Below are 27,171 nucleotides of genomic sequence, written 5' to 3' on the forward strand. Positions count from 1 at the left end.
CATCTCCATACCCTTGGGAGGTGAAAGGCACTCAAAAAGAAGTCATCAGATGTGATGTGTGCTATAGAAAGCTACAGAATAGTAAAGGTAAGCCCAATAAACCATAACTAGAGCTGAAATATAGAACAGTCATTTAGGAACTGAACTTCCTTGCAGATTAATTACATTAAGAGTTCATACCACTCTAGTAATTTTGGCCAACATAAGGAATACAAATGACAACTACTAACATTGATGTAAGGTAAGGGAAACAGTCATACAAGGCTGATGACAGTGTAAGCTTGAATAACCGCTCTAAAATTAGTCTGGCATTTTCTCAAAACCATGTAAACCAACTATACCTCTTTATCATACACCTGAAGGGCTTTATATATTACTACAGGGACATTTGCAATATGCTCATTGCTTCCATATTCACAATAGCTGAGAAGAAGAAACAGTTAATGTTCATCAACTGAGGTACTGCTGGTCAAAGTTTGTAGCAGTACACTTCTATAACTATAAACACAGATACTTACAAAAGCAGTTTTTGAACAATATTATTCTTTAGAAAAGCAATTCTCAAGCTTTTTAGAGAAGCTTGGGGTTCAAATGACCTTTTTATAGAGGTCACCATCTGCATATATGATACTTACATTATGATACATTCATAACAGTAGCAAAATAAAAGTTATGAAGTAGCAATGAAAATAATTTTATGGTTAGGGTCACCACAAAATGAGAAACTGTATTAAAGTGTGGAAGCATTAGAAAGGGTGAGAACTACAGTTTAGAAAATATTAGTAAATTCTCCCTTACAGCCTGTGATTTCCCTATGAGTAAAGGTAAATCTAACATTGGTTTTAGCCCTTCTTTCCTTCATTTCTTCACTCTTTTTTTCTCCTTCCCCTCCAACTATGCTTTGATTTATACATATTTCTGAGTAATTGTATAACACATTTCTGACAGTTCTATAGTTGAGATGAATGCTGAAGTTCATGGTATACATAATGGACTACTGGTGATGACATCAATTTTCCTCCTGATCCTGAGATTTTTCACACCTTCACCCAGCATTATTTCTTCTCTAGCTCAATGTTCTCTTGGGTGATTTGGTCAACTAAAAAAAGATGTCTTTGGCTTTAAGGGAATCCTTTTCTAAAGCACATTAGACAATGGCAGAAAAAAGTTAAAAAACAGGACATCAGGGTCTTCAAATAGGAAGGAAACAGGTCAATTATTCAAATTAAACGATCAAATATAACCATGAACAACCACACTCAGAAGTCCACACCCAAAAGTCTTTTCATTGTCAGGTTTTGTGCCTGAACATCAAGCTGAGCCTCTAATATGAAATGGCTTCAAATGTAATGCACAACACCATTAGGGGAGTCTCCTAAAATGCAAACCATGGTCGTCTGATGAAGGGCATTATTCTTTTATTCATAAAAAAATCACTATGGGAACAATCACTAGGCAAAATAAAATGTTACCATAAGTTTAAATCTGTGATTAGAGAAGAAATAATCTTCTGAATGCCATGCTGATTAGGGAGATAAAGCAGAAAGTCTTCTAACATGACTTAAATTATAGCAGATAAGACAGGATGCTTCTTGCATATGCAAGTAACAAAAATATTGGTCACTGGCATCGAGGATAATAATTGAAAATGATTTTGTCACTCTAATAGTTAAACATGTGCTCAATTTATCTAAATCCTATTGGATAAGGAAGATACAACTTAGAAAATACTAGGCTTAGTGTGAATCAGACTATTGTAGATTATTTTGTAATATTTTAATAAGGTCTTACGTTACTTTTTCTATCTACTGAGTCTAATTTCAAAAGATAAAAGATTAGGATGAAGGTCACTCTATTCCAAGGGTACAAAAACTGCCAAGAATCTATGTAGAAAAGCTTATTTTGGAGGAGCAAGGACTGGTCCTCAGTCCTTTAAAAAGAGTTAGCTATATCCAGGGGCACTGTTAAGCCATAAGTAATATGAGACTCCATGCTTGCTTGTATAACCCAATTGTAAGTACTGCCATCCCATATTTGTCTAAGTAGTATTTATTGAGAACCTAGAGTCCCTTGTAATAGAACATGGTGCTCTTTTGTTATGTATTATATTTGTCAGTCATTTGAGTTTTTCCCATAGGGAAATAATATGTGGGTAGGAATAACAATCAAAATTGCTAGGTGAACACTACAATTACGTATGAAAGGCAGCTATATGATTTAAATGTTTAAAGAGAACAAATTATGACAACTCTAAGTTTCCATTCTTTAAGGTGGTTTTTGCTTTATGGGGGCAATACAACCGTTGACTTTCTGTCTTGTTCCTTTGCATTACCTTGGGTATCTTTCAGTATATTAATAGTATGAGTCAGGGAAATAAGAATAATCATTTTAAGTAGACAAGTTAGCTAAAATATCTAGTAAGTAACTTTTTCTATAAGTTTGTTCTGACTTAATTTTTTCAAATGAAAAAAATTGCATCAAGGAAGGAAGGAAGGAAGGAAGGAAGAAAGAAAGAAAGAAAGAAAGAAAGAAAGAAAGAAAGAAAGAAAGAAAGAAAGAAAATAATTAAATAAATGATACTCTTGGGAAATGTGTTTGTCTTGTGTTCCTATAGCCTCTGCTGTGTGTCTCAGCCTCCAGCATGGAAAACAGAAGCATGTGTATAAAAATGTAGGCTTTTGAAATGTCTGTCCCAGTTGCAGCTGCGAGAAAGCTTGCCCCAACTGTAAAATGAATGCTTCAATCAGGCATAAATCTGGGTCTTCTTAGAAAGAATAAAGTCTTTCTGAAAAAGCAAAGCCAAAAGGAATATGCCCCACTGGACCAGCAAATGCACTTTGCATTTTGCTGAAATCATGGAAACAGGGGCAGGAACCCTGGAAGTCACGAAGGGCAAGAAGCATTAAGGTTCAGCTCAATCACAGGTGAACTATAGAAGGAGCCCAAAGAAACAACTGTCTGCTGGCATGTGCTTTGTGACCAGGGAGAATTATCATTTTTCATAACTTTGTACACTGATATAGAAAAATTCTTTGGATTCATCCATTGTGATACAATGCTAAACAGATGCACACTTATATGTGGTTTTGAGATAAAATAAAATTACACTCATTGTGGAGCAAAACATAAGAATTAAGCTTAGACATATAAGACCAAAATGTTGGAAACGGCATATCAATTGTTTAAGAAAACATATAATTAATATTCATTACCAGTAGTGAGGCAACAATGGGAGTTAGACATCCATAATATTTAACCTGAAAACCTAAATTTAGATACCAGGTAATAAATAAAAATTATATTTATTGCTAATTTATGTGAGTACTGAGAATAAATTTCTATTAACCTACAAATATTTAGGCATCCATTCTGAATGATCATTCTTCTGAAGAAAGATATAGATGAATTCCATCATGGATAAAGTATAAAAAATTAGTGAGACACATCTTCTATTATTATTTTAATCAGCTAGAAAAGTGCATTCCAAATTTAACATGCTTAGGATTATGTAGAAGTATTGTGAAAACAGAGCCTGACTTGTTAGGCCTAGAAAACATCTCATGATTATGGACTTGTAGTCAGTACCTAGGTGAGACATGATGATATTGATCCATAAATCACACATTGGCTGGCAAGGGATAGAAAGACTATGTCCTCATTATACATAATCATAAAATGAATCAAATCACAGACCAAAATAGAAACCAAATTACACAAAAATATGTATGTAAAACCACCAGCTTCAAATAAAGTTACCTCTGTGGACCAAAATGAAGACATAAATTTATTGATTGATAGGAAATTTTAAGGTAGCTTTATTTTTTTAACTTATGTTAGTATTTAATACCACTAGGAGTTTTTCTCTTCAAAATAAAAAGTAAAATCACCTCCTTACATATTGGTACACAACCAGTGTTCTTGAAATATTAAATTATTTAAGGTACTGTTGCTGTTGATTTCTGTTTCTGAGTACATTCTCTGGGCCCCTTAAGCAGGTCAAGCTAAACCATTGTCACGCCTATGCCCATGGAGGCTCCACCGCTACTGGTCCACAGTGGATGAGTTCCCATTAGTTTAATTTGGTTGAACTGCTTAAGGGGAACCTGGCAGTGGGATCAGGATCCATTCCTGATGCATGAGTGGACTTTTTGGAGCCCAGTGCCTATGGTGGGACATCTTACACAGCCTTGGTTCAGGAGGAGGAGCTTAGACCCCCCTCAACAAGGTTCTGCTGACTCCCTATGGGAGTCCTTGCCTTGGAAGAGATGGGAATGGGGGATGGGATAGAGAGGAAGGCTGGGAGGGTGGGAGGCAGGAGGAGGGGAGCATCTATTGATGGTATGTAAAATGAACAGAAAATTTAATAATAATAAAAAAAGAAAACTTCTCTGGGACTTTGTGTGCATTCCTCCCCTGTACTCCTCATTGCTATCAGATGAAATTAGATCCTTATCTCACACTGCACAAAACTCAACTCCAGAGTGCAACATAAGCAAAGATCCTCTGAATCTGAGAGAGGAGAATAGCATGCCTGGTAACATAAACCTAGCTGACTAACTATGGCTTGAGAAGTCATGGACCCTAAAGGAGAACTCACTATTGCCACTTAGCTAACCCAGTGTAATGTCTAACTGTTTTAAATACTTACCTTTATATCCACTGATTTGGAAGCTATCATTCCTCATCTATTTTTTTTTTTTTTTGCACCAGACAGAAATCATTACAGAAACCCACAACAGACCAAAATACACGCAGAGAGAACCATTTACCATGAGGTGCTCAGCTACAAGTTAATACATTTGTTTATTATATGACACCTTATGCCTAAGCCTTAGGGAAGATTTAAGAAAAAGAGGTGGAAAAATGGTAAGAACCTCAGGACCAAGACATGTTGTCTAAGATAGTGTGTTCTATATATAATCGGCTGTACCTATGAAATCTCAAAAATGTAATCAACTTAAAAATAATGCATAACACCAGTTGATACGCCAATATGAAAGGGGGAAATTGAACAATGACTTACCTCTAGATAAAGAGCTTCAGGCAATGGAGAGAGGATGAAAGACCTATGTTGAAGAAATTTGGGGAAGGGTGATGATCACTGAATACCACTGAAAATGCCACATGCTACATGGAAAGCTACTACTGTGAGAGCTTTCACGTGTGTGTGTGTGTGTGTGTGTGTGTGTGTGTGTGTGTGTGTGCATTGCTTAATGTAGTTTCCCTATGAGAGACCATCCCTTCCACATACACCATAGGTTATCAAATAGAAAAGCTGGTTCTAGTATAGGTTGCTTACTTTCAAGCCACTGCTCAGTGAGATATCAAGGACACTGCTCCCAAACATTACAGGATATTCTCATTGCTTTTGGTTACCTTCCAGGACTTGATGGTAAAGCCCTATTGCTGAAGGACACTGATACTTCACTCATAGTCAATGGATAAATTAGGCTGGTGGCAGCCAAGCAGCTTCTTCTTTTTTGAATAGCTTCCGTAGTACTTGAGTAGTACTTGAGTGTTCCTTTTTACGAACTACTGAGGAGAGAATTCATCAATGGTACTATTCAGCTGGGAACCTTAAAATCTAAAACAGAGACTTTTAGTGTGATAAGATATCCCCACTGATGCAATACTGGCACAGATATCATATGAGTAAACAACAACTTTATGATGAGATTTAAAGTCTGCTTCACAAGACAGAACCCTTGCATGTTACCATTAACTAGGCCAAAACCCCACAGCTGACTAGATCATAGATCACTATAGCAATTAATTGATTAATTGATTGATTTTAATATTGGTATTTTATGACTTAATTCTGCCTGTTTTGCTTTTGTTTGTCCTTTCAGCTTTCTTTTATGCATCTGCTTTTTCATTTCTCTGACTTTCTATAGACTATTCCAATAACTTTAAAAGTATGTTTTTGTTTCTCTAATGTATGAGGTTATTTGTTGGTAGACAATGTTCAGTGAACCCAGAAGGCATATATATATAAACATCATCTTTTCACGCCCATGTCAGGTAACCATTTGCCTCTTTTAGTGTCACAATTAAACAGCTATGTTTATTTTCTTCACTTTCCATTGCACTGTATTTTTCTTGTACATATACTAAGGACCACTTTAAACCCTTTTATAACTGTTGTCTCACACATCAAATACGATCTGAGGAACTTAAGTGGAGGAAAATTTTGTTGCATTTAGGATTTTCTATTACTTGCTCTTCTCTTATTTCCTGTGTTGTGTGCTCATCATTTTGCCTCCCATACATCTTGACAGCAGAACTGCTATTAACATTTCATTCTTCAGGAGACTTGTGTCTTTTTCTCCCTAAGCTTGTATTATTTGTTTTTTTAAAATTTATAACTGTTTTTAGTTTCATTTTTAAAAATTATATTCTACTATTCATTTTATTGTGTGTGTGTCACAGGAGTTAGACAGGCTTGTCTAGCAAGTGCCTTTAATGGATGAAACATCTCACCATCTATTATTTATAATTTTGTTCTTATTTATAATTTCTGTTGCAATTATCCATTTATTCTATAGACAAATATATTACTTCTTTACTGTCCTATTTACTGTTCTATTTATCTCATGTGCTATTTTTTAATTTCATTTGTTGTTTTCTACTTTTAGAATTTTCATTTAATTTCTATCTTTTCCTGTTTACTTTTGATGAATTTTTCACTTCTCTGAAGAGACATATTTATTCATTTATTCATTGATTTGCTGTGGTCTGAACCTTGAACCTTGTTCATCAATACAAATATTCTACCTCTGAACTGTATCCTGAGTCTTTCATTTTCGCAGATGAATTTTTAATTACTCATTGACACATCCTCACAAAGCATGTGCTAAGGACAGACATCCAGGGGTGCTCAGTATGATCACAGAGGTGTACTGCATTATAAGTCACTATGCATTTGCCCATGGCTCCTTTGCTAGGATTTCCTCATTACTGACGTAGTTGTTCTCCAGACAGCAGAGGGGTGAGGGGTGATCTCACTGACTCTGGTCAATGTTTAAAAGCTTCTTGTAACTCTACTCCAGTAGACAGGAGTGGAGTACCCAGAAGCTGCCAGGTTTGATGGAAATCCAAATGTTTCTCTTGTTCTCCACTTATATTATGTAAGGTTAGTGTTCATTACATCGAATGAATCTCATGTGATCCTTCCCTTTTAGGTGAAAGCACATCTCATTATCTTCTATTCATAAAAGAAATCTTAGCCACCCACCCAGGTTACTTGTATAATGGATCAGAGTGGCATTATATTTTACTCTGATGTGTTAGCAGAACTACTATTACTTTTAAAAGTTTTCATTTTTATTTTTATTTGGGAGATATAAGGGTTCCATCTGTGATACTTTCACATTGTTTTGTGATTTAGAAGATAAATAAGAAATTCAAAGAATTCAATATTATTTCTAAAAAAACAGAGTTTTAAAGTAAGTCAGTGATTCAAGAAATGGTTAACGAGAATAAGTGTATTTTTCTTTATATTTTATTATATTCACATTTTTAAAATGTTATTATGTATATTAACAACACAAATCATTGTGTATACTTTTATGAATTAGAAAATAAGTTTGTCTGTTATTTTATTTTGTGTTGTTAAAGTGGATGCCTTTTGTGTATAAATATATTTATACAAAAATTACTTCGATATGTATATAAACAAATAAGTCTTAGCTGTTTTCTTGCTGTGATAAAATGCTCTGAAAAAGCAGCTTAAGGTAAGCTCACAGTTCAAGTTAGACTACGCAGTCAATGCTCAGGAGGTTGGAATTGCTGGTCACATTGCATATACAGTCAGGAAAAAGGAGCAATGGGTATCCATGACACTTTCTTCTTATATTGTATAGCCCAGGACCCAAGCCCAGGAAATGATGCTGTCCAACTTTTGGGCCTGCCTTCCATCTCAATTAACCTAATTAAATATTCCTTCTCTGGTATACCAGGTGGTTCTAGGTCTTGTCAGTTGGACAATCAGCATCAACCATCATTACATATATTTGTAGCACAGTTGAGCACACTTGAAATATTACCTAGAACTCTAATTTCGTTTTATTGATGTAATTAGATCCTTAATTATTTGTTTCATGGTATGTTTACTAATGAAATATTTCAGTAAGTAAGCTAATCAAATTCCTTTATTTAGAAGAGTAGTCCTCAGTTGAAGAAATGCCATGTGGCAATTCTTGGAGGAGACAGTTTTTATTGTCAAAACTACTTGAGTGTTATCTCATAAATCAAGTCCAGCAGTCTTCTAACATCCTGTGGTGTGTTTAGAACTGTCCACCCATCCACATGTCTGCAATAATGAATTCTTCAGGTCAGAGTGCCTATGGTTCAGGTTGAGAAGCCCAGGAATGGACAAATATGTTTAGGATCTCACTAAGTACTGAAATATTTTAATTTTCTAAACATCAAATTTGTTTATATTCTCTGACTGCTCTAGAACTTACCAGGTTCTTATAGAGAAAGTGGCTCAGAACCCGAGGTTCAGCAAAGGGCAACTATGACCAACATACCAAGCCATATGTTTTCCTAAAATTGCTGGTTCTTAAGAAGGCCATATCTCATATGAGGATGCACTCTTCTACCAGACAAAACCAATCTCTAAATATCCATAGCCAGAATGAGTCTGAGTCCTGACATCTGGGAGTATAATGCCTGTTCCTCTGTGATCTTTCTATGAGCAGGCCACATCACATACAACAAATGTCTATTGTTCAGTTGCTTTATTCCTTGTTGATAGAATATCCAGACAGAATTCTTCTAAAAGCAACATGATTTTAGTCTAATTTGCACTGAATTCCTTATTTGGCTGCTGCTTTTCTCACAACTCCCTCTTATTCCATCCTCTTTGAAAACTCTTTATGTTGCCTTCTTTTATTTTATTTTTGTAAAAAACAAAACATAATTAAGGAATGATTCACACATACATATTTTAAATACATTTACAAAGTTTTGCAACTGTAGCAGCAAAACAATTTTAGAACACTTTCAACACTCACAAAACATCTCTGGACTCCTTTAATTGAAACAATTCTAGAGGATGGAATTTGATTGCAGGAACAAAAAAAAAAAAAAAAAAAAACATGCTGGGTGGTGGTGGTGCACGCCTTTAATCCCAGCACTCTGGAGGCCAGCCTGGACTACCAAGTGAGTTCCAGGAAATCCGGTCTCAAAAAACCAAAAACCAAACCAAAACAAAACAAAAACCTCATCCCTTGCTTTCACACATTAAGTGAAAAAGATAAAACAAAACTGCAAGTGGTCTTTGGGTGAAGCCTGTATACTTCTCCACCTTGGCATAGGAGTCTTTAGACTGTTGGACTAAACTGTCTACGTCATCCACAATCTTCCCTTTAGTGCTTGCTTTGGGATTGAAAAAAATGCATCCTGCAGTTACTTTCTTCAGAGGCTGCTAAGCTCATAAATTGAAGCATAGCCATAATAAAAATGACCAACTTTGTTACCAGAACTGTTAGGTTTAGATCCTCTGCTTTGGCATCCATAACAAGCTAGGAATGGCTAGTTGTCTTCCACAGACCAATTAAAGAGACAAATTGTAGTGAAAATCAGAGAGTGGAGATGTATTTGATGTGGCCACAATCGTAAAAGTTACAAATAAAAAAAGTCTAGGTCTTCTCAATTCAAAGTCCAACTTTGTAGTCTTAACATGAAGTTTTGGTTTAAATACTGGCAAGAAGTATGTACTAATTAAGCAGTCCCTGTCAAAGACCTGTCACTCAGGCATAATTGTCTTGGCTCCAGTCTCTACCACAAAGTGTCCTGATAATTGTCAGAATTGGATGATATCTTTTTCTGGGAGAGAAGTTCTTTCTCTTGTTGGCACCATGTAGTGGGTAGCCATTCCAGCTTTGTTCTGGAAGTTCCAACCCCCATTGAGACTTCGGCAACTGTCACGCCTACAAGGCGGGGCCAAGGGAGGCGCCTGGGGACCCGAGATCTGGATCGGCGAACACTCTCTTGGTTCCAGGACCCGGGATGGTGGAGGTGGACAAAGCAGAGCTCCAGAGAACACCGCTGGACTGTGATACACCTTCCCCAGACCCCGCGACCTACATATCCCTTAATTTGTAAGTTACGCCATTAAATAAATCTCCTTTTAACTACGTGGAGTGGCCTTAATAATTTCACCAATAGCACCATGTTTGGCCTTTTTCAGGATGATAATCCTGAGGAAATTCTAGTGTTAGGACCCACTGTCACAATAGTCTGATTGCCAAATCCAGGGGTGTAGAAATATCTTCCCTCCTGCCAGGACAATGTACAGAGGAATTCCTGGAAGGAAGTGGAGTTTGGAAAGGCTGATTGACTAAAACTTCAGTGACAGTTGTATGTAGAGTGGAATACTTCTGGTCCATGGCCTGATGGTAATTTATCTTGGGCTAGCTTTATTCCCTTAAGTAGCTGTCCCTTGCCCATGACTATGTCTGCCCTAAAGTCCTGGATTAACAGGCAAAATCCGTTTGAAACGCATTAATTAGATAAAATTCTGTTTTTGACCAACCAAAGCGCTGAAAATGCTTTCTGATGACATTTGATGTCTATAGCTAAGGTTTCTCTGCTTAGCCAATGCTTCTCTGATGTTTCCACACATGTATCTAGACTTTTAACTGTTTCTGTACTGTTACTACATAAAGTTCATGAAAATGCTTCTGTGTTGGGACATGAAATTTGGGATAAAAATATTTTTACTCATATTGGACTTTATAATCTATCATATTCTATTCCCTTTGAGGTTTGAATTGTGCTTTCATTGACAACAGTTACTGACTCACTTAGGCACACTCTTAGGATAAAGGAAAATAAGTTGAGGAAGGAATCTTTGGTCATGAACACAAAAATTCAACTTGCATATGTTTTAGTAAAAGGATATTTATTGTGCTACATCCCTGAGAAATGGATGGAGTCTACTTCCTGTCAAAACTGTATGTGTAGTTGTCAACAATGTCAGCAGGAATTTCCTCCATTCAGTGATGTCACATTTTTTTTTAATTTTTATTTTGCAGTACAATTCAGTTCTACATATCAGCCACAGATTCCTTTGTTCTCCCCCCTCCGGCCCCCCTCATTTTTCCCCCAGCCCACCCCCCATTCCCACCTCCTCCAGGGCAAAGCCTCCCCCAGGGACTGAGATCAACCTGGTAGACTAAGTCCAGGCAGGTTGAGTCCCCTCCTCCCAGACTGAGCCAAGCGACCCTGCATAGGCCCCAAGTTTCAAACAGCCAACTCATGCAATGAGCACAGGACCCAGTCCCACTGCTTGGGTGCCTCCCAAACAGATCAAGCCAATCAACTGTCTCACCCATTCAGAGGACCTGATCCAGTTGGGGACCCCTCAGCCATTGATGTCACATTTTTTAAACTATTGGATTTATTTACTTCTTTGTTTATTTTTATTACTTACTTTGGTATTTTTCTTCAAGTGTCAGGAACCAGGTTCTTTTCAAGCCATAGAATAATTTCTTAACCCTGATTATCATGATGCAAGTACAGGAACAAACTGGGGACAGCCATTTCCATTGCCTATATCAAGCCTATGATACAGAAAAAAAAATTTAGACCTCCTGTAAGTCATATGTATAAAATTGTGTTAGGATAACTGGAAATTAGCTTATTGGAGATGTGATGGGGTGCTTAGGAAGCCTCTCCACCAAAGATAGTATTGGGGTAGAAATAATCTGAGTTTCATAAATGCAAAAAAAGTGAAATAATCCTGATATCCCTTGGATATTAGGACTTCCCATAATTACAGATATAGGATGTGATTGTGTGTGTGTGTGTGTGTGTGTGTGTGTGTGTGTGTGTATGTGTGTATGTGTATGTGTGTGTGCATGCATGTGTGTGCATATGTAATTGCATTCATATACATGTATAGGGCAAAAATGGTAGAAATATATTAATCTTCAGAGAACTTACTATAACTCAAATGCATTTTAGCTACTATGTTTTATTTGCCACAGCTCTATTTTATTTGATCATTTTTCTGCATAGCTTGGCTCTCCTGGAACCTGATCTGTAGACCAGGACAGCCTCAAACTCAGAGATCCCCTTGCCTCTGCCTCCCGAATGCTGGCAATAAAGGTGTGTGTTGCCATCCCTGGCTACAACTCCTTATGTTTAGTTTAAAACTAAATTGGCTTGTTTCTTTAGTCAAACCTATTCCTTTCACCAGAATGTTTGTGTAACTACCATCAAAATCCCACCCCACTTGAGAATATAAACAGAATATAATTATGAGAATTAAATTTAATTAATAAACAATATATATGTATATTAATTCAAGATATATTTGGTTTATTACCATATATATACATATATGTATATGTATATATATATATATATATATATATATATAACTTAGTCTTCTCTCATACATTACAGACCATTATCAGTTCCCTCTTCTTTCCAGTCCTTTCATCTTCCAAAGTGCCACTCTTTCTCTGTTTCCCTTCAGAAAAGAGCAGGCCTCTCAGGAATATCAACTGAACACAACATGACAAGTTACAATAAGATTAGGCACAAACCCTCATACCAAGGCTTTTATATTTACCTATCTAATATTTTAAGTGCCTGTAACTTTTGTGTTAGTTAAATAGTTTAACTGAGCTTCATAAGTAGAATCCTGGTGTTCAAATATTGAAGGCCAAGTAATACTTAACTCACATCATAAAATAGCATGTAGGGGCAACAAACAAAGTTTGACTTCCCATCACATGTCTCCTGGCACCTATCAGGTTTACTATCTTATTTCTCCTTAATTCAAACTTTTTACTACACTGCATTCACAAAAATTTGGAATCTACTTCACAAGTGTTTATGTCAACCTTTTTCTTACACTCTACTGCATTCAAAACTATGTAGTCTCTATAATTCAAGTTCATATAAGAATTAAAGATCCTAGCATGCGAGAGAGAGTTAGCTCCCCTGTGATTAGTCACAAAAGCCCATTGCTTCATTGCTATCACCAATGGGAAAGAGCGAACATAAAAACAATGAATTTGTTTGAAACTTTCCAAGAAGGTACTTTGATAGTCTTCCAAAGAAAATAAAATCAGGATGTCCGTAGATCTTCAGGATGTTTAAAGTAAGTCTTTTACACCAGAAAATTACACCAGATGAAAGTTCACTTTAATTTTTTTAAAAGATTTATTTAGTTTCATTTTACATGTGAATGTTTTGCTTGCAATTATGTCTGTGAATCACATGTGGACAGGGCCTACAGGGACCAAAGGATAACATACAGAACCCTGGAATTGCAGTCAATGTTGTGAGTCTCATTGTGGATGCTGGGAATCATGCCGGGTCCTCTAGAAGAGCAGCTAGTGCTCTTAACCACAGAGCCACCTCTCTAACCACTTTATTTTGTTCTTGTTTGTTGTTTGTTTCAAACAGATAACAATTTGTAAAATTCACTATGTTATAAAGTGTGTAACGCAAAAGTAAGGAGAATATGTATGAGAGCATAAAGGGTAGGTGATATGAACTAGAACCTTGTTTTAATTTTCTTAATGCATAAAATAGTTTTACAAACAAATTTTACTATAATAAAGGGAATTCTCTAATCCTTACTGCAATGTCAAAAGCAATAAATACAAATAATTCAATTTCTTATGCAATACAAGCTAAAAGTTAAAATAAATAGAAAAGTGTGAGGAAGTCAAATGTTAACAATTTAGCCAAAAAATTATTTACTTTTTTTTTAATTATGAAATGATGTTATAATTTATTACCAATTGTTACTATAACCGTGTCATCAGTTGGGAAGGAAGTGTTCAAACACATGAGCCTACAGGTAAACATTCATATTCAAATCATAATAGTTGCTGTTCTGTTTGTTTCTGACAGAAACTGCAATACTGCAGAGGTGGCCTTAACTTCTCTTTTTAGATGAGGGTGACTTTGAATGTTGATTCTCCTGCTTCTCACCTGGAATTACAGATATGTGGCACCACACCCAACTAAGACTAAATTAATCTAATGTATAGAATGCCAAAGATTACCATGGCCAGAGATGTGTAGGACAAATTGGGAAAAGATATAGCAATGACTTCCATAATAATAGAAATATAGAATTTTGCAATATTTACAGCATAATGCTTGTCAAAATTCACAGAACTCTTACCACTTTCGAAAAGGATACACTTTAATGTATATGACTTATACTGCAATGGAGTTGACCTTTCCCTTTTTAATTATAGGGTTGGGCTTGTGGTCTTTCTATATTGAAGTAATAGCTTTCAACTTCATCCTTTTGGCACTTTTAAACAGAGATAAATTTGAGAAAGTACTTAAAGAATTTTTAAAATGCTGAGTAAAAATTTAAAGATAATTATTTTCGATCATGTTGGTATTTTTCAGTGGCATTCTCAACGAATGTGTTTATTAAAGAGAGAAATCCTATGCTTCCCTAAAGTTTGAGACATATTAGAAGGAATAATACACTTGCCTTAGTGTGTGAGAATTTGTACATGTTCTTGCTTGTTTGTTTGTTGTGGTAGATACTGGGAATCTGGGCATTGATAAGATCTACAACATGGGTGACTTTATGTAAATAGGAGTGATTCAAAACCATCTTTTGCAATTGCTTTTAACATTCAGATCATTTTCCCAATTAGAGAAGAAAGTGTTTGACAAACTGTTTGGGTTTCATCAAATTTGCAATGTTTGAAGAACAGATCAAGATGTTTGATGAAAATAAGCAGCAGCTGTATTCGCCCTTCCCTGTCGCACACAGAGTTATTTGGGAGTCGTTCATAAATCCTTATTGCTCACCGACTCAGTGAACAGATGGCTTTTGGAGGCCATGTTGATGGCCAAGAAATCATCTCATTATTATCATGAAAAGCAACTTCCACTCATCATCTAGATGAATGGGACAGTGGTATTTCTAGCCCCAAAAGGTGCTAATTAAAATTTAAAGACCGTTATTTCTTTTTTCAGATGGAATCTTCATGAGAATCAGGGCATCACCAAGACTCTAAGATTTCTAGTCCTTCCTGTTAGGATACTTGATTTTAATCTCCAATTTTAAATTCTTAATCTACATCTAGACATGTTGGCCCCCATCTGTCATGCGACCTTCCAAACATCCATCTCCAACTATATCACAGATGCTAGAGGAAGAGTGGGGGAGGAAGCAGTTCTTATTGAGTGCAGGATAATTTATATGCATTATTGCATCCTTTTTACATAAAGATGGAAAGACTTTGGCAACAGTGAGTATATACAAGCTTTAAGATAAGTCCCAAACTAATTTAAAACTACTTTGAATATTTGTTTTGCTATAAAAATAACTAAGGCAATCTGGCTTAATAGAATGAAATGGACTTTGAAATCTAATTAACCTGGATTCAATTCCTTACTCTAGTCTCACTAATCATTCGACTATGGAAAAATATCTTACCTATGTAAACATATATATAATGGGGAAAATAGTATTTTTGGTGATTTTATACAAATGTAATGAGCAGAGATATATGTGAGTTCATAAATGAACTTGGCACAAAATTGGCATTTATTAATACAAAAATACCTTTGTTTTGCATTAAAATTCGATGCCAATCAAATCATCTGCAAAGTAGCAAGGTATGATGTTAAAAGGCTGATTTGAAATTCTGGTTCAGTTGGTAATTTATGCAACATAATGGAGTCCTAAGGCAAGGCAAAGAGTATGATTTGGAAGCTTGACCTAAGTCTTCTTTTCTGCAAACAGTGGGTGGCAATTCTCAAAAGATAAATTGAAGTAATATTGGAAATAGTTCTGTGGACCATATTGAGGTTTAAACTTATATGAAATAAAACATGTATATTTTTTTCAGTGTAAGACCATATACTATCTTCAGTAGAAATATTATTTGAAAGCAACCAGTACTTCAAGAGTTTCTATTTTGAACAAACAAGACCAAGGGTATAGAGAAGTTATAAAAATAGACATAGTATAAATACTCATTTAATCGCAAACCATCACAACACTTGAATCTTTTAGCACATGCAAAACGTAAAACTTAAATCTGTCTAGCTTGATGAACCTGTCTGCATCAGTGCCATCTCTCAAAACAAGAAAGTAACGTGGAAGTCCATCAGTCTTAATGAACACTTCTCATGTTTCAGGCTCTGTTGTCATTGTTCGAGATTCTCCCATGGAGCTGCAGATGGGATAAGTTGGACAGGGTTCAGATTGGTGAATCAGCTATTAATGAATAGGCGTACAAGACTCTAGCTGTGGATAGATTAACACAAAATAACCGCAGACTAATGGGACTCTCCATTCATGCCACAATTACAACATATTCTGTAATTCTCAGAATGGACAAGTGAGTATCTCTTCTCTTTTACACTATCCCTTAGTTTCCTAATAACATCTATTCTGTCTAAAATAATGAATAAGTCATGTTACATTTACATAGCACATTAGATTTCAAGTATTCTCTCCCACATAAATTCAAATATGCTGTGATAGAAATATTGTATCCTTATATGTAAAACGCTTGGCTCAACTCTGACTCTTGTCTCCATAAAGCTGTTGCTTTAAGAACAGTTGATCTTAACAATGGTCCTTTGAAGAAGACTGAGAAGGAACTGCCCTATTACAAAGAGTACTGAAAGCAAACACATACAGTTGCTTAGGTGGTCTCTGAGGCTCATGGGCAATCAAGGCCAATGCTCTTATTTTTCTGCAGGTTTGTTGTCATCTCAATGTTTTTATAAAACTCCCCAGTGACATTAACACTCAACTTAAGGAACACAATTTAACAGTCACCTCCGTTTTAAAGTGAGCAAGTTAATTTTCTCCATTAAGCCTTTGAAAGAATCACTGTGTTTGAATCTACTTGCTGTAATGGATGCAAATTTTAAATTTCAGTGCTAGAACCAAGCAAGGCCTTAAAACATGTCACCCATTTTAGTAAGTATCATTCCCTAACATAGTGATTTATTGAAAGCAGTGCTTTGAATTGGATACATAAATGCAAATTTTTAAAATTTTGTCATTTGGTCAAGTTTGTTGCTCAAATCATTATTCTTCTCCCGTGTGTGTGGGGGGGGGCAACAGAAAAGAATAATATAAGACTTTTTCATTGAATAGTGAAATTAATTAAATAATTCATTTCAGATTATCATCCCCATGCCTGGCAAAGAATAAGTGATCATTTCTCATGATGACAGCCTTTACTTTCTCTAAATGTTCATTCTCCTTATTCCGTTTTGAAACTTTTGCTTGAAGGAAGTGGGTTAAATACTTGACAGTTTTCTCTCTCTTTGCATTTTAACTGGAATCCTCTAGACCCACATTTTGTATATTTAATTCTTCTCATTTTTCTGGTTTTACCTATTCAAGCTACTGTAACAGGACCCAATGTCTTATAAACACCAGAAATTTAACTCTCACAGTTCCTGAAGCTGGAAGTTTAAGATTTGGGAGCCAGTAGATTCAGGGTCTGCCAAAGACATAAAATTTCTAGCCCATAAAATTTTCTTTTCTCTGTGTCCTAATACAGGTGACAGGGAGAGGGACTTGTGTGTGTGTGTGTGTGTGTGTGTGTGTGTGAGTGTGTGTGTGTGTATGTGTGTACCCTTGCTACCCAGTCACCTCGTCGGAGACTTCAACTCCATCAGGCTAATTCTTCAATTTTAAGTTTTAAGATAGCATTGACCATGTTTCTAATAGTGACTGGTTCAAGCTTGCAGGAGTTCTGCAGCACTGGGTAGCTCTCTCAGAAATGCCTCCATGCTTGTAACTGCCACTGTGTCGATGGCTAAGGGTACTATCCTCTCCCTACATTTTTGTCTAGTGTCTCATAGTACAGGCAATTTAGATGGATTATTTAGACCCAGAAGAAAAGTATTCAAAAAGAAGAATCCACTCATAAAATAATTAGGAATTTTTAAAAAATCACCAATTACCACCCGAAGAAATACATTCATGAGATTTTGGACTTCTATCATTTCTAATGGACTTCTTTAACTGTCCCTAACATTAGATTGACCTTCAGAGAAGAATATAGAAATAAAATTCTAACCTACCTGATAACTATATATTTAGATGCCTTGGATTCTTCTCCTAAAGCAATAAGATATAGGTAAATGAAAGCATCTTGATGTTTCCTTGATATTATTTACATTCTGAAATTTATCTGAAAACTATGATACTTTGAATATCAATATATTTTTAGGGTAATCATATTTTAAATTAATATCATCCAAAATATATGCTTAGATACCTAAATATTTTATTTTATTCTTTCATGTTCTACTATGAGGCAGGACAACAGCCATATTTTGAAAGCAGATTCTCTTCTTCAGGTCACCTGTATGCCTTATAGAAGATCTCTACAGATCTTCAATTCAATTTAGTTAAGTTTGCCATACTTTTACTGTGCTCTGCTTATGAGACAGGTGCACTATTTTTTTTTCTTTGGAAATAATAAAGTATAAAGGGCACAACCTTTTCCTTAAAGAAGCTATGACTTGTTGGTAGAGGTAAATATAAACACAAATAAGGAGATTACTTGAGAAGATCTATATATCAAATCTATGCAAATGAAAAGGGGCAGCACACATGTTCTTATGTTTTTTTTCATGATATGAAAGCTATCACAAACATGTAAACATATAGAAAAACTTTATATGCACAGGAGTAATTTAAAATCCAAACATTAATACCTTCCTAAATTAGATTTTCATTTGTACCCTAGCTTTTCTTTCATTTAGGCCATGCCTTACAGCTTGCCTGCTGGGTTAGGTCATTTAATTAAATTAAATGGTTAAGAGTACTTCCTGCTCTTGCAGTGAATCCAAGCTCAGTTCCCATTATTGATGCCAGGTGACTTACAACTATCAGTACCTGTAGCATCAGGGGACTTGGCTTCTTCTTTTGACCTGTGCAGGCACCTGTGCTCACCTGTGCATACTCCCTCTACATAATTCAAAATATCATAAATCTTTGACACGAAGAAGGCACCTGGGTAGGCTCATTTGTTCCACATTAATTTTGAAATCTAGGTGCTTTTAAAAATGTGATTAGTTTCAGAAAAAAATATACTATCAAGAGTGACTGAGGACCACATGATTGAAAGTACTTAAGGGTCAAATTTTTGTTTGTAAGTTCTTTTTATGGGATTCAAGATAAGGAGCAGTTTGATTACTTAAAAAAACGTGTAGATGGTTCTTTATCTTGATTGACAGAGCAAGTTATATAACTATATAACCTCTTCTCTACACGGTGTATCTCTTCCCATAATGCATGTTATTTTAGTCATATGTATGTCCAATTTTGCTTAGGTGTAGATGGGCAAATAAGAGATTCTCCATAAAAGTTCATTTTCAAGCACAGTTTGCCTTGTTGTATATTCACACAAAAGCCAGTCTAAACTGGATAAGCTTATTGTTTATAGTTCAGGAAGGTGTTTCAGGATGTACTTGCGTAGACATGGGCATTGTCAAGGGGTTTCAAAGAAGACTACCACATTTCCATTGTTTAAAGCAAGTGTACTTGAAGCTTGATGCAGGTGGCATCCTAGACTGCTAGCTAGAATTCTAATGCAATTCTCACAGATTAATGTGTGTATAGCTCAAGCCAAGGGGGTCCCAGGTTGTTCAACTGTTGCCTATACTTGTCTGCCTCACTCTGTATATCAGTCCCAGTTTATTTTTGCTGTTGTGATCAAATATCATGACAAAAGTTGTCTTGGGAGAGAAAAAATTTATTTAATGTACAAATTTGGGTTATAATCCATCATTGTGGGGAAGTAATAGAGGTCTCAGTTTGAAGAAGGTCACATCTACAGTCAAGAGCAGAAATTTAAATGCATAAATGCCTAGTATTAGTTAGTTTTTTCTATTCATGTACAGTCCAGGGCCCCAGAACAGGGAATAGTGCTACTCACATTCGGGCAGGGTGTTCCCACAGCAAGAAAGATAATCCAGACAAGCTAGATAGTCCCTCTTTGGGTCTCTTGTCAGCTGATTGTAGGTCATGTCAAACTGACAGTTAAATGGGATGCTCACCCTGAGATTACAGGTGTGCACACAATGAGCTGTCAAACATCTTTTGAAATACAGGTGAGGACCATTTCTAAATTTATTCATTTCAATTTTGATAACGCTACAACTTCTTTTCCAGATTTAGTTTTCTTTTGCTTTCTTTCTTTTTTTAAAAAAATCTTGAAATTCAAATTTTCATGGAGAAGAGGAAGCTCACCTTCACTCTTGCAATCACTATTTAGAATAAATATTCAGAAACTTTTGCTCCCCTAACATGTTGGTTCTTTGCCCCAAGCCCTATGTTCATGGTCACATTTTGTGTTAATGGGAAAGCATATTCATTATCCACTACCACACAACAAAGTTCCAAAGTGTAGTAGTTATAAAGAATATTCCTCATCTTGCTCATTTTGTGGTGTATTAAATCTAGTGCAAGGTATTGAGTTCACTATTCCGTGTTCTCATAAATTTATTGACAATCTTGGCTTGGATCAGAGTCAAAACATTGGGGAGTATCCAGCATTATGGACAGTCATGTGACTTCTGGAACGAGTCAGTTTTTCATAGTCTGTTAAGATGAACACTGGAAAAATGCTGTCCAAAGAGTAGAAAGTGGGCTCCTTGACAGATGAGTTCTCAACATGGCAATATGGTTCTACAGAGCAAGCAAGTGTCAAGGACCCACAGAGGATGTGAGCCAAGATATTAACAGTAGAGCTTTAAAATGTAACCTTGGAAATAGCAATTTTTCACTTCTGATAAGCTGTGCTCTTTACAAATGGGTCAATAGGCTTTGGGCATATGAAACTATAAGGGATTACATAGAAAAAAATGAAAAGCAAGTTTAGAAATTAGGTTAAAAAAATGTTTCTCACGTTTCCAAAATCATATGTGTCAAACTTTTTCTTAAAATAAATTAAAACTAATTATAGAGCCGGGCGGTGGTGGTGCATGCCTTTAATCCCAGCACTCGGGAGGCAGAGCCAGGCAGATCTTTGTGAGTTCGAGGCCAGCCTGGTCTACAGAGCGAGATCCAGGAAAGGCGCAAAGCTACACAGAGAAACCCTGTCTCGAAAAACCAAAAAAAAAAAAAAAAAAAACAAAAAAAACAAAAACAAAACCTAATTATAGATTTGGAAATTGTGGAAATCTTCAGTTAGGCAGAAATAAACATTTTTATCATATTTACAGTCCCTTAAAAGGCTAATGAAAAAATCCCTATCATTTTATCAAGGTTCTAAAAGATTAACATTATGCAAATAATAATCCACAGTATGTGACACAGTAGGTTTTTCCTTGATCTTCTAGATCTCATGGAAACATGTATTGTCAAGAATGGATAAGAAACAAAAGGTGAGTTAAAGAACATTCATGTTTTATACATTAGAAAACCACATGCAGATCCTTGGAGCAAGAAATTCACTCATTACTTAGCATTAATGAAGACAGAATTAGGACTAGAATATGGGCCTTTTTAAGTTCCAGTGGCTTTCTCATTTTACCATTTTACAAGAGTTTACTATATTTAAAAGACCAAAGTGGATGGGGAAGTCCTAGATTATTCATTTTTAAAGGTACAGATTGATGAAAAGAGAGGCAAAGAAGAGACTTAAAATTCTATGAATAAGCAGACAATTTCATTTGCTAATATTGTTATTCTGATATTTTTGATAGAAATTACTTTAGTCAGAATACATTCACATTATTTATTCTAAGAAATGCATTAAAATAAAATGAAAAATTGTGGACCCTTAAGCAGGAAAAATGAACTAATTTGGTCCATGCATAAGGAAAGATAGTGTAAATTCTCAATGTTACCTTCACACAAACTTCAATTTTATCACTCAGACCAGAAGATTTCTACATGGAAGATGAAGTCACACACACACACACACACACACACACACACACACACACACACACTCACTGCACAAATACACAACACACATACGCATAAATTTAAACACGCATTAAAGCAGTCATATTCTTAATACTAATTCATAGTGTTCATGATAAATTCATCAGAACTCAAATGAATGATATTCATTCCTTAAAGTGACAGTTGAAAATTCATTTCTTCTCTCTGTGAACAAGTATTTGTGTTAGGTGAAGGTAGAAGGGACAAAGATCTGTGAAAATGGCTAAGGAAAGTGTACTAATACAGATGTTTGAATCACTTTATGAAACAAGTCACTTTACTGAGTGATGGTCATATTAAACTTTAAAACTGGTTCAAACCTCCTTATCATCACTGAGTGAGGGATTTGGAGTGACAATTCAATATATGGTGTTATACTTTATTTATAATTCACAAGTGGCTTTGAAATTTTGACTTTACCCTTTCTACCGGCTGCTGTCAGTTTCTATTACAGCTGATGTCTAAAGGACAGATTGAGTACAAGAGTAAAAAAGTAATTGCTACAGTGAGCTTTGATGATGTCACCAGCTTATCAGATGACTGGAACGTGTCCTTTTATTTCACTTCTGAAGGTCAAATCAAAAACCGCAGTCTTGTTCTTTTGTATTAATGTGTTCAATGTTTCCTCTTTAGCTTTTAACTGTGTTTTTTTCCCATACAGCTCTAAATCTTAAACATCCCAACTCTAGGAAAATTTCAAACACAGTATTCTGTGTCTGGGAAGATGGGAACTTCAGTTTACCCTTGTAAAATTTGTGGAAGGAAACTGAAGGCATATTTAGGAGAAATCACCAAAATAGTGGAATAATTGAGTATATATCATATATACATATGCATATATGTGTATAAAGATATATTTATATATGTATATAAACTGTGTATATGTGTGGTAAATATATATGAGGTTAAGAACAATAAGTAGAGTATGGGAAATAATGAAACAGCATGATCAATGCAACAAATAAACCAAAACCAATTCCAACCAAGTAAACAAACAAACAACATTTTTGTTTATCTTTTATTTTCCAATATTTCTTCAAATTTGCCTAGCTTTGTTAAATTGTACATGTTAAAATGTTATCTAGGACCCTCGTAAGCAAAAGTTCAAAGCTCTGGTCAAATGGTCAAACACCATCTCCTCATAAAATGGAAGGTCTAGTTATTGATGGCCGTTAGACAAACAATTGTCCAGATAAATAAAATTATTAATAGTGGCACTAAAAAGGAATTTAGAGTATCATGAAGACATGCACATAGTTCTGTAGATTTAAGAACCTCACATTACTTATAGCTTATTAGTTACTTTTTTTAAACCTATGGAAAAATTGTTTGACAAGAGCAACTCAAAGAGTAAAGAGATTGGCTCATGGACTAAAGGAATATAGTCCACCATGGTGGAGAATGCATGTAGCAGTAGCATGAGATATATGGTCTCATTGCATCTGCAGTTAGGAAGAAAAGGGGAATGAATGCTGATCCTTATCTGGCGTTCTCCTTTTCTCTTGTATTACCCCATATTGCAATGTTACCCGCACAGTTGGCGGGTTCTTTCTGTCTCAGTTAAACCTCTCTGAAAACACACCACAAACATGCCCAGATGTGTTTCTCCTGGATGATGGCAAATCAAGTCAAACTGATAACTGTGTAATATGATTTTATTTTGAGAAGTATAACAATAAAGTGCATAAATCAGAAGAGCAAAGACTTGAAATCAGTTTGAATACAGAATTGATACTTCTGTATTATTTTCAACTTTTCTCTAGTATTTAGTTGTATTTATTTGTTTTAAGTAAGAGAAAAAATCCCATATTAGAATTTTGCTGAAAATAATATGATACGATGTGTTGGAGATTTGGCACAGTTGTTATGTAGTGAATTCTTAATAAAAGGCATGGAGGAAGTAAGGCTCTAATGTGTTTTTCAGAAAAGCTGATGACATTAAACTCAAGAGTAGAGCTCAGAACCATGTGGATTACACACAGCAAGGAAGAAAATGGAGTTTGGGAGATAAAGTAGAAGAAAAGATTAGAGTTATTTAAGAGGTTAAAGCTTATGAGAAATTCAAAGAAGCTATCTCCAATCTTTATCACCTTTTTATTTCACTCTTTAGAGCAGGAAAGTGCCAAGGAAGGTAACATTGGGATAGAAGCAGTGGAATTAAGTACTCTGCCAAGAAGTGTCACATCTGACTTTTGTGTTCTTCCTAGTATCCTCTCCTTCTTTTCCTGCTTCTGACATGGAAAATTTTTACAAATTATTACAGCATACTCTCATCGTCTCAGATGAGGTGATTAGCTTTTATGCTAATCTTTCTCCTCATGGATGGCCATCACACTCAGATTCTATCTTCTGGTTCCAAAGGAAAATGAACATGTTATATTCACCATCTTTAATATTACACTGGCAAAAATCCGTTTAGGGGCTCAGTAGATGGAGCAGTTGATTAAATGTCTTCTGTTCATGAGGACATGAGTTCAAATTCCCAGAACCCACGAAATAATCAGGCAGTGGCATACATCTACGACTTACTGGGCAGCTGCAACTGATGGGTTCCAGATTCAGTGTGACAGTCTCAGCAAAATAAGGTAGATCACAAACAGGATGACACTTAATATTGACCTCTGACAATCATGCACCCTTGTATGCACACACACACACACACACACACACACACACACACACACACACACCAAACAAGCATACACATACAGCACTTGGGAAAATTCATTACAATATCTAACAAAGGATATGTAGCAAAATTTATACAGAGTTAGTTCTTAGCATGCGAATGCTTAGTGTGTGCCTGAGGATGCTATTGTGATGCGGTCCCTGGCTTTCATTTTGAAATTTCATTTCATTTCATTTTACTCACACAATCCATCCTGTATATGTAACAGTTCTCTCCACAACATGTTTAGCTTCAAGTCTTTAGTTGTGCTGAATGTATTTCTCAGATTTTCTTGCAGAAGAGAAATATAGGGTCTGTGTTCATAGCATTTGCCTTTGTTTCTTCAAAAACTCTTTATTTCAAGATTCTTGTTACTAGACAAAATTCAGGAATTCTTTCTAAAATACTTAATGGGATCTGGTTCTGAACTGACAAAAGACTGCATAGGAAAGAAAAAATATAATTCTTAGCTGTCTCTTGTGTGTTCTTCTCCACTTCTTTAGATTGAAAGAACTAATTTAAGACTGTGGGGTGGGTAATGCATGATAAAATCAAGTCAATGGTAAAGAAAAAATTTTAGCAAGAATGTAGTATAATAAAAATAAAACCAATTATGTATCCATAAGACTAGGTATAAATATGTCAATTTAAATAGGAGCCGGTATAACTAATGTGTAATTTCAAAGGCCTAATATAAATAAAACAAAATCGATATTGAAGAAATCAACATATATTATAAAAATAATTAGATTTTATTGCCAACCCTGATAGCTACTGTATATTTATGTGGAATTTTATTGTGCCATGTTTAATAAAATATCAGTGATTTCTTGAGTTTTACGAAGCATTTCATCATGTTAATATTCTATTCCTTTCACATAACTTGAAATAATTATCAAATATTTCTGCACAACATTTATTTGAATAAATCCATCAGCCTCGAGAAAATGGAAGCCATGCCACTTTCCCTCCCACTTTTAAAATATTAACGTTATTTAACCTGTTTAATTCATTGCAAAAACATCTTAGCCATAAAAAGTGATATACATGGGTGCCTATGCTCTTGATGACTGTTTTCTCATATTCTTGTAAGACACCATGGGACCAGTCTTCATTTTCTTTTTCTTAACTACTAATCATATGATAGAAGAGAGCCATTCTTCCAGTCATCAGAATTACTTCAATAATCCAGTTTAATTTCTTGTGCTCATAAACTACATTCTGAAATCTATACCTCATCCAGTTACCAAATTTACTTTAGAGTATGTCAGTGCATATCAGACATGAAAACAAAGCAAAACAAAAACCTTATTTCTTACAGGCTTGCAGCTACTACCCTTATAAATTACTAGAATAATGAAAGCAGCAGTGTAACTCTGATGTAATGCTTGTCTAGCATGTGTAGAGATGGCACATTCAGTGTTGTGTTAAATTTTCACTGTTCCTTAATGAACGTGAAATGTTATGAGTATTCTAGTTTCCTTCAATAAACATTTAAAATAATCCCATTTTCATTGCAAAGACTAAGAGTGACAGATATCGTATCTGTTTCATGTTAGTTTCCATGATTATTCAATCATTAAAATTTCTACAGTTCTAATAATTATGTTGTATCCATTTCTCCTTACTTCTAAACTCCCTCATGACACAATTTTGTGTGCCATTATAACTTATTTTCTTCCTTCTTGAAAAAGGATGCTCCAACTTAATGACTATATATTTATCCTTCAAATTGTTTTTAAAAAGTTTTGTTCATGTTAGTGATTTCAGAATATGTTTTTTCAGACCTAATGAAGATTTGTGTTGCTTTACTTGTCATAGGAGGTATTTTGTTGGAAGTAAAGATGGGCAAGATGTACATTAAAGATGAGATATGCACATGGTCTCTGAGGAAACATAACAGCCAACAATTGAAATGGGAATGTTCCTGCCACCCTGCTCTGAATGTCCATTTCCTTCCAAAATGCAAATACAGACAATCTAACTCAACATGTGGGAAGATTGAAAGTTGAGACTTTAGTAGACAAAGAGATATGAGAGTGGAGTCCTTGTGTATGGGTTTTGTTCCCAAATAAAAGAGACATTTTATCTCCTTTGTCTCCTTGCATTATTGAGGGAATATTAGTAGAGTTATATCTATGAAGAAAGGGCCTGTAGCAGACACTATATCAGTCAGCACCTTAGACCTAGAGCTGCTACTCACAGAACTGGGAATAAAAGACATCCATAAGCCACTTCGTTTGTTGTATTTTGTTGTAGAAGTCCCAGTGGATTAAAATAAACTGTGGTAATTTCTTAAAAAGTATCAGTCTTCTTTTATGGCCTACTTGTTAGCATAGCTACCATTTTTGTTAAATTTGTTGATTCACTTCTCAGATGTCTTTTTCACCATGTCAAATTTGTCTTAAAAAAATAAAAAAGTCCCCTTACCTGATGCCACAGAGACACTTAGTCCCTATCGCTAGGGATGTTGCCAATTTAATCAATAACTGGTACATCATTTTCAATTTTTCTATTTCCAAATGTCTGTCAACTTGGAGACATTAGAAAATGATGGATTTTAAAGTTT

At 35.3% G+C, this 27,171-nt stretch overlaps 1 long non-coding RNA gene across 1 annotated transcript; it reads left to right on the forward strand.

Moving 5' to 3' along the window:
* On the forward strand, positions 1-26,694 carry LOC131910740 (uncharacterized). Its single transcript, XR_009379208.1, has 3 exons — positions 1-87; positions 16,147-16,349; positions 26,424-26,694. It is a non-coding gene; the product is annotated as an uncharacterized LOC131910740 (long non-coding RNA).
* The last annotated feature ends 477 nt before the right edge of the window (positions 26,695-27,171 follow it).

This window comes from Peromyscus eremicus, chromosome 5, assembly GCF_949786415.1.
Source record: "Peromyscus eremicus chromosome 5, PerEre_H2_v1, whole genome shotgun sequence".
NCBI classification, from domain to species: Eukaryota; Metazoa; Chordata; class Mammalia; order Rodentia; family Cricetidae; genus Peromyscus; species Peromyscus eremicus.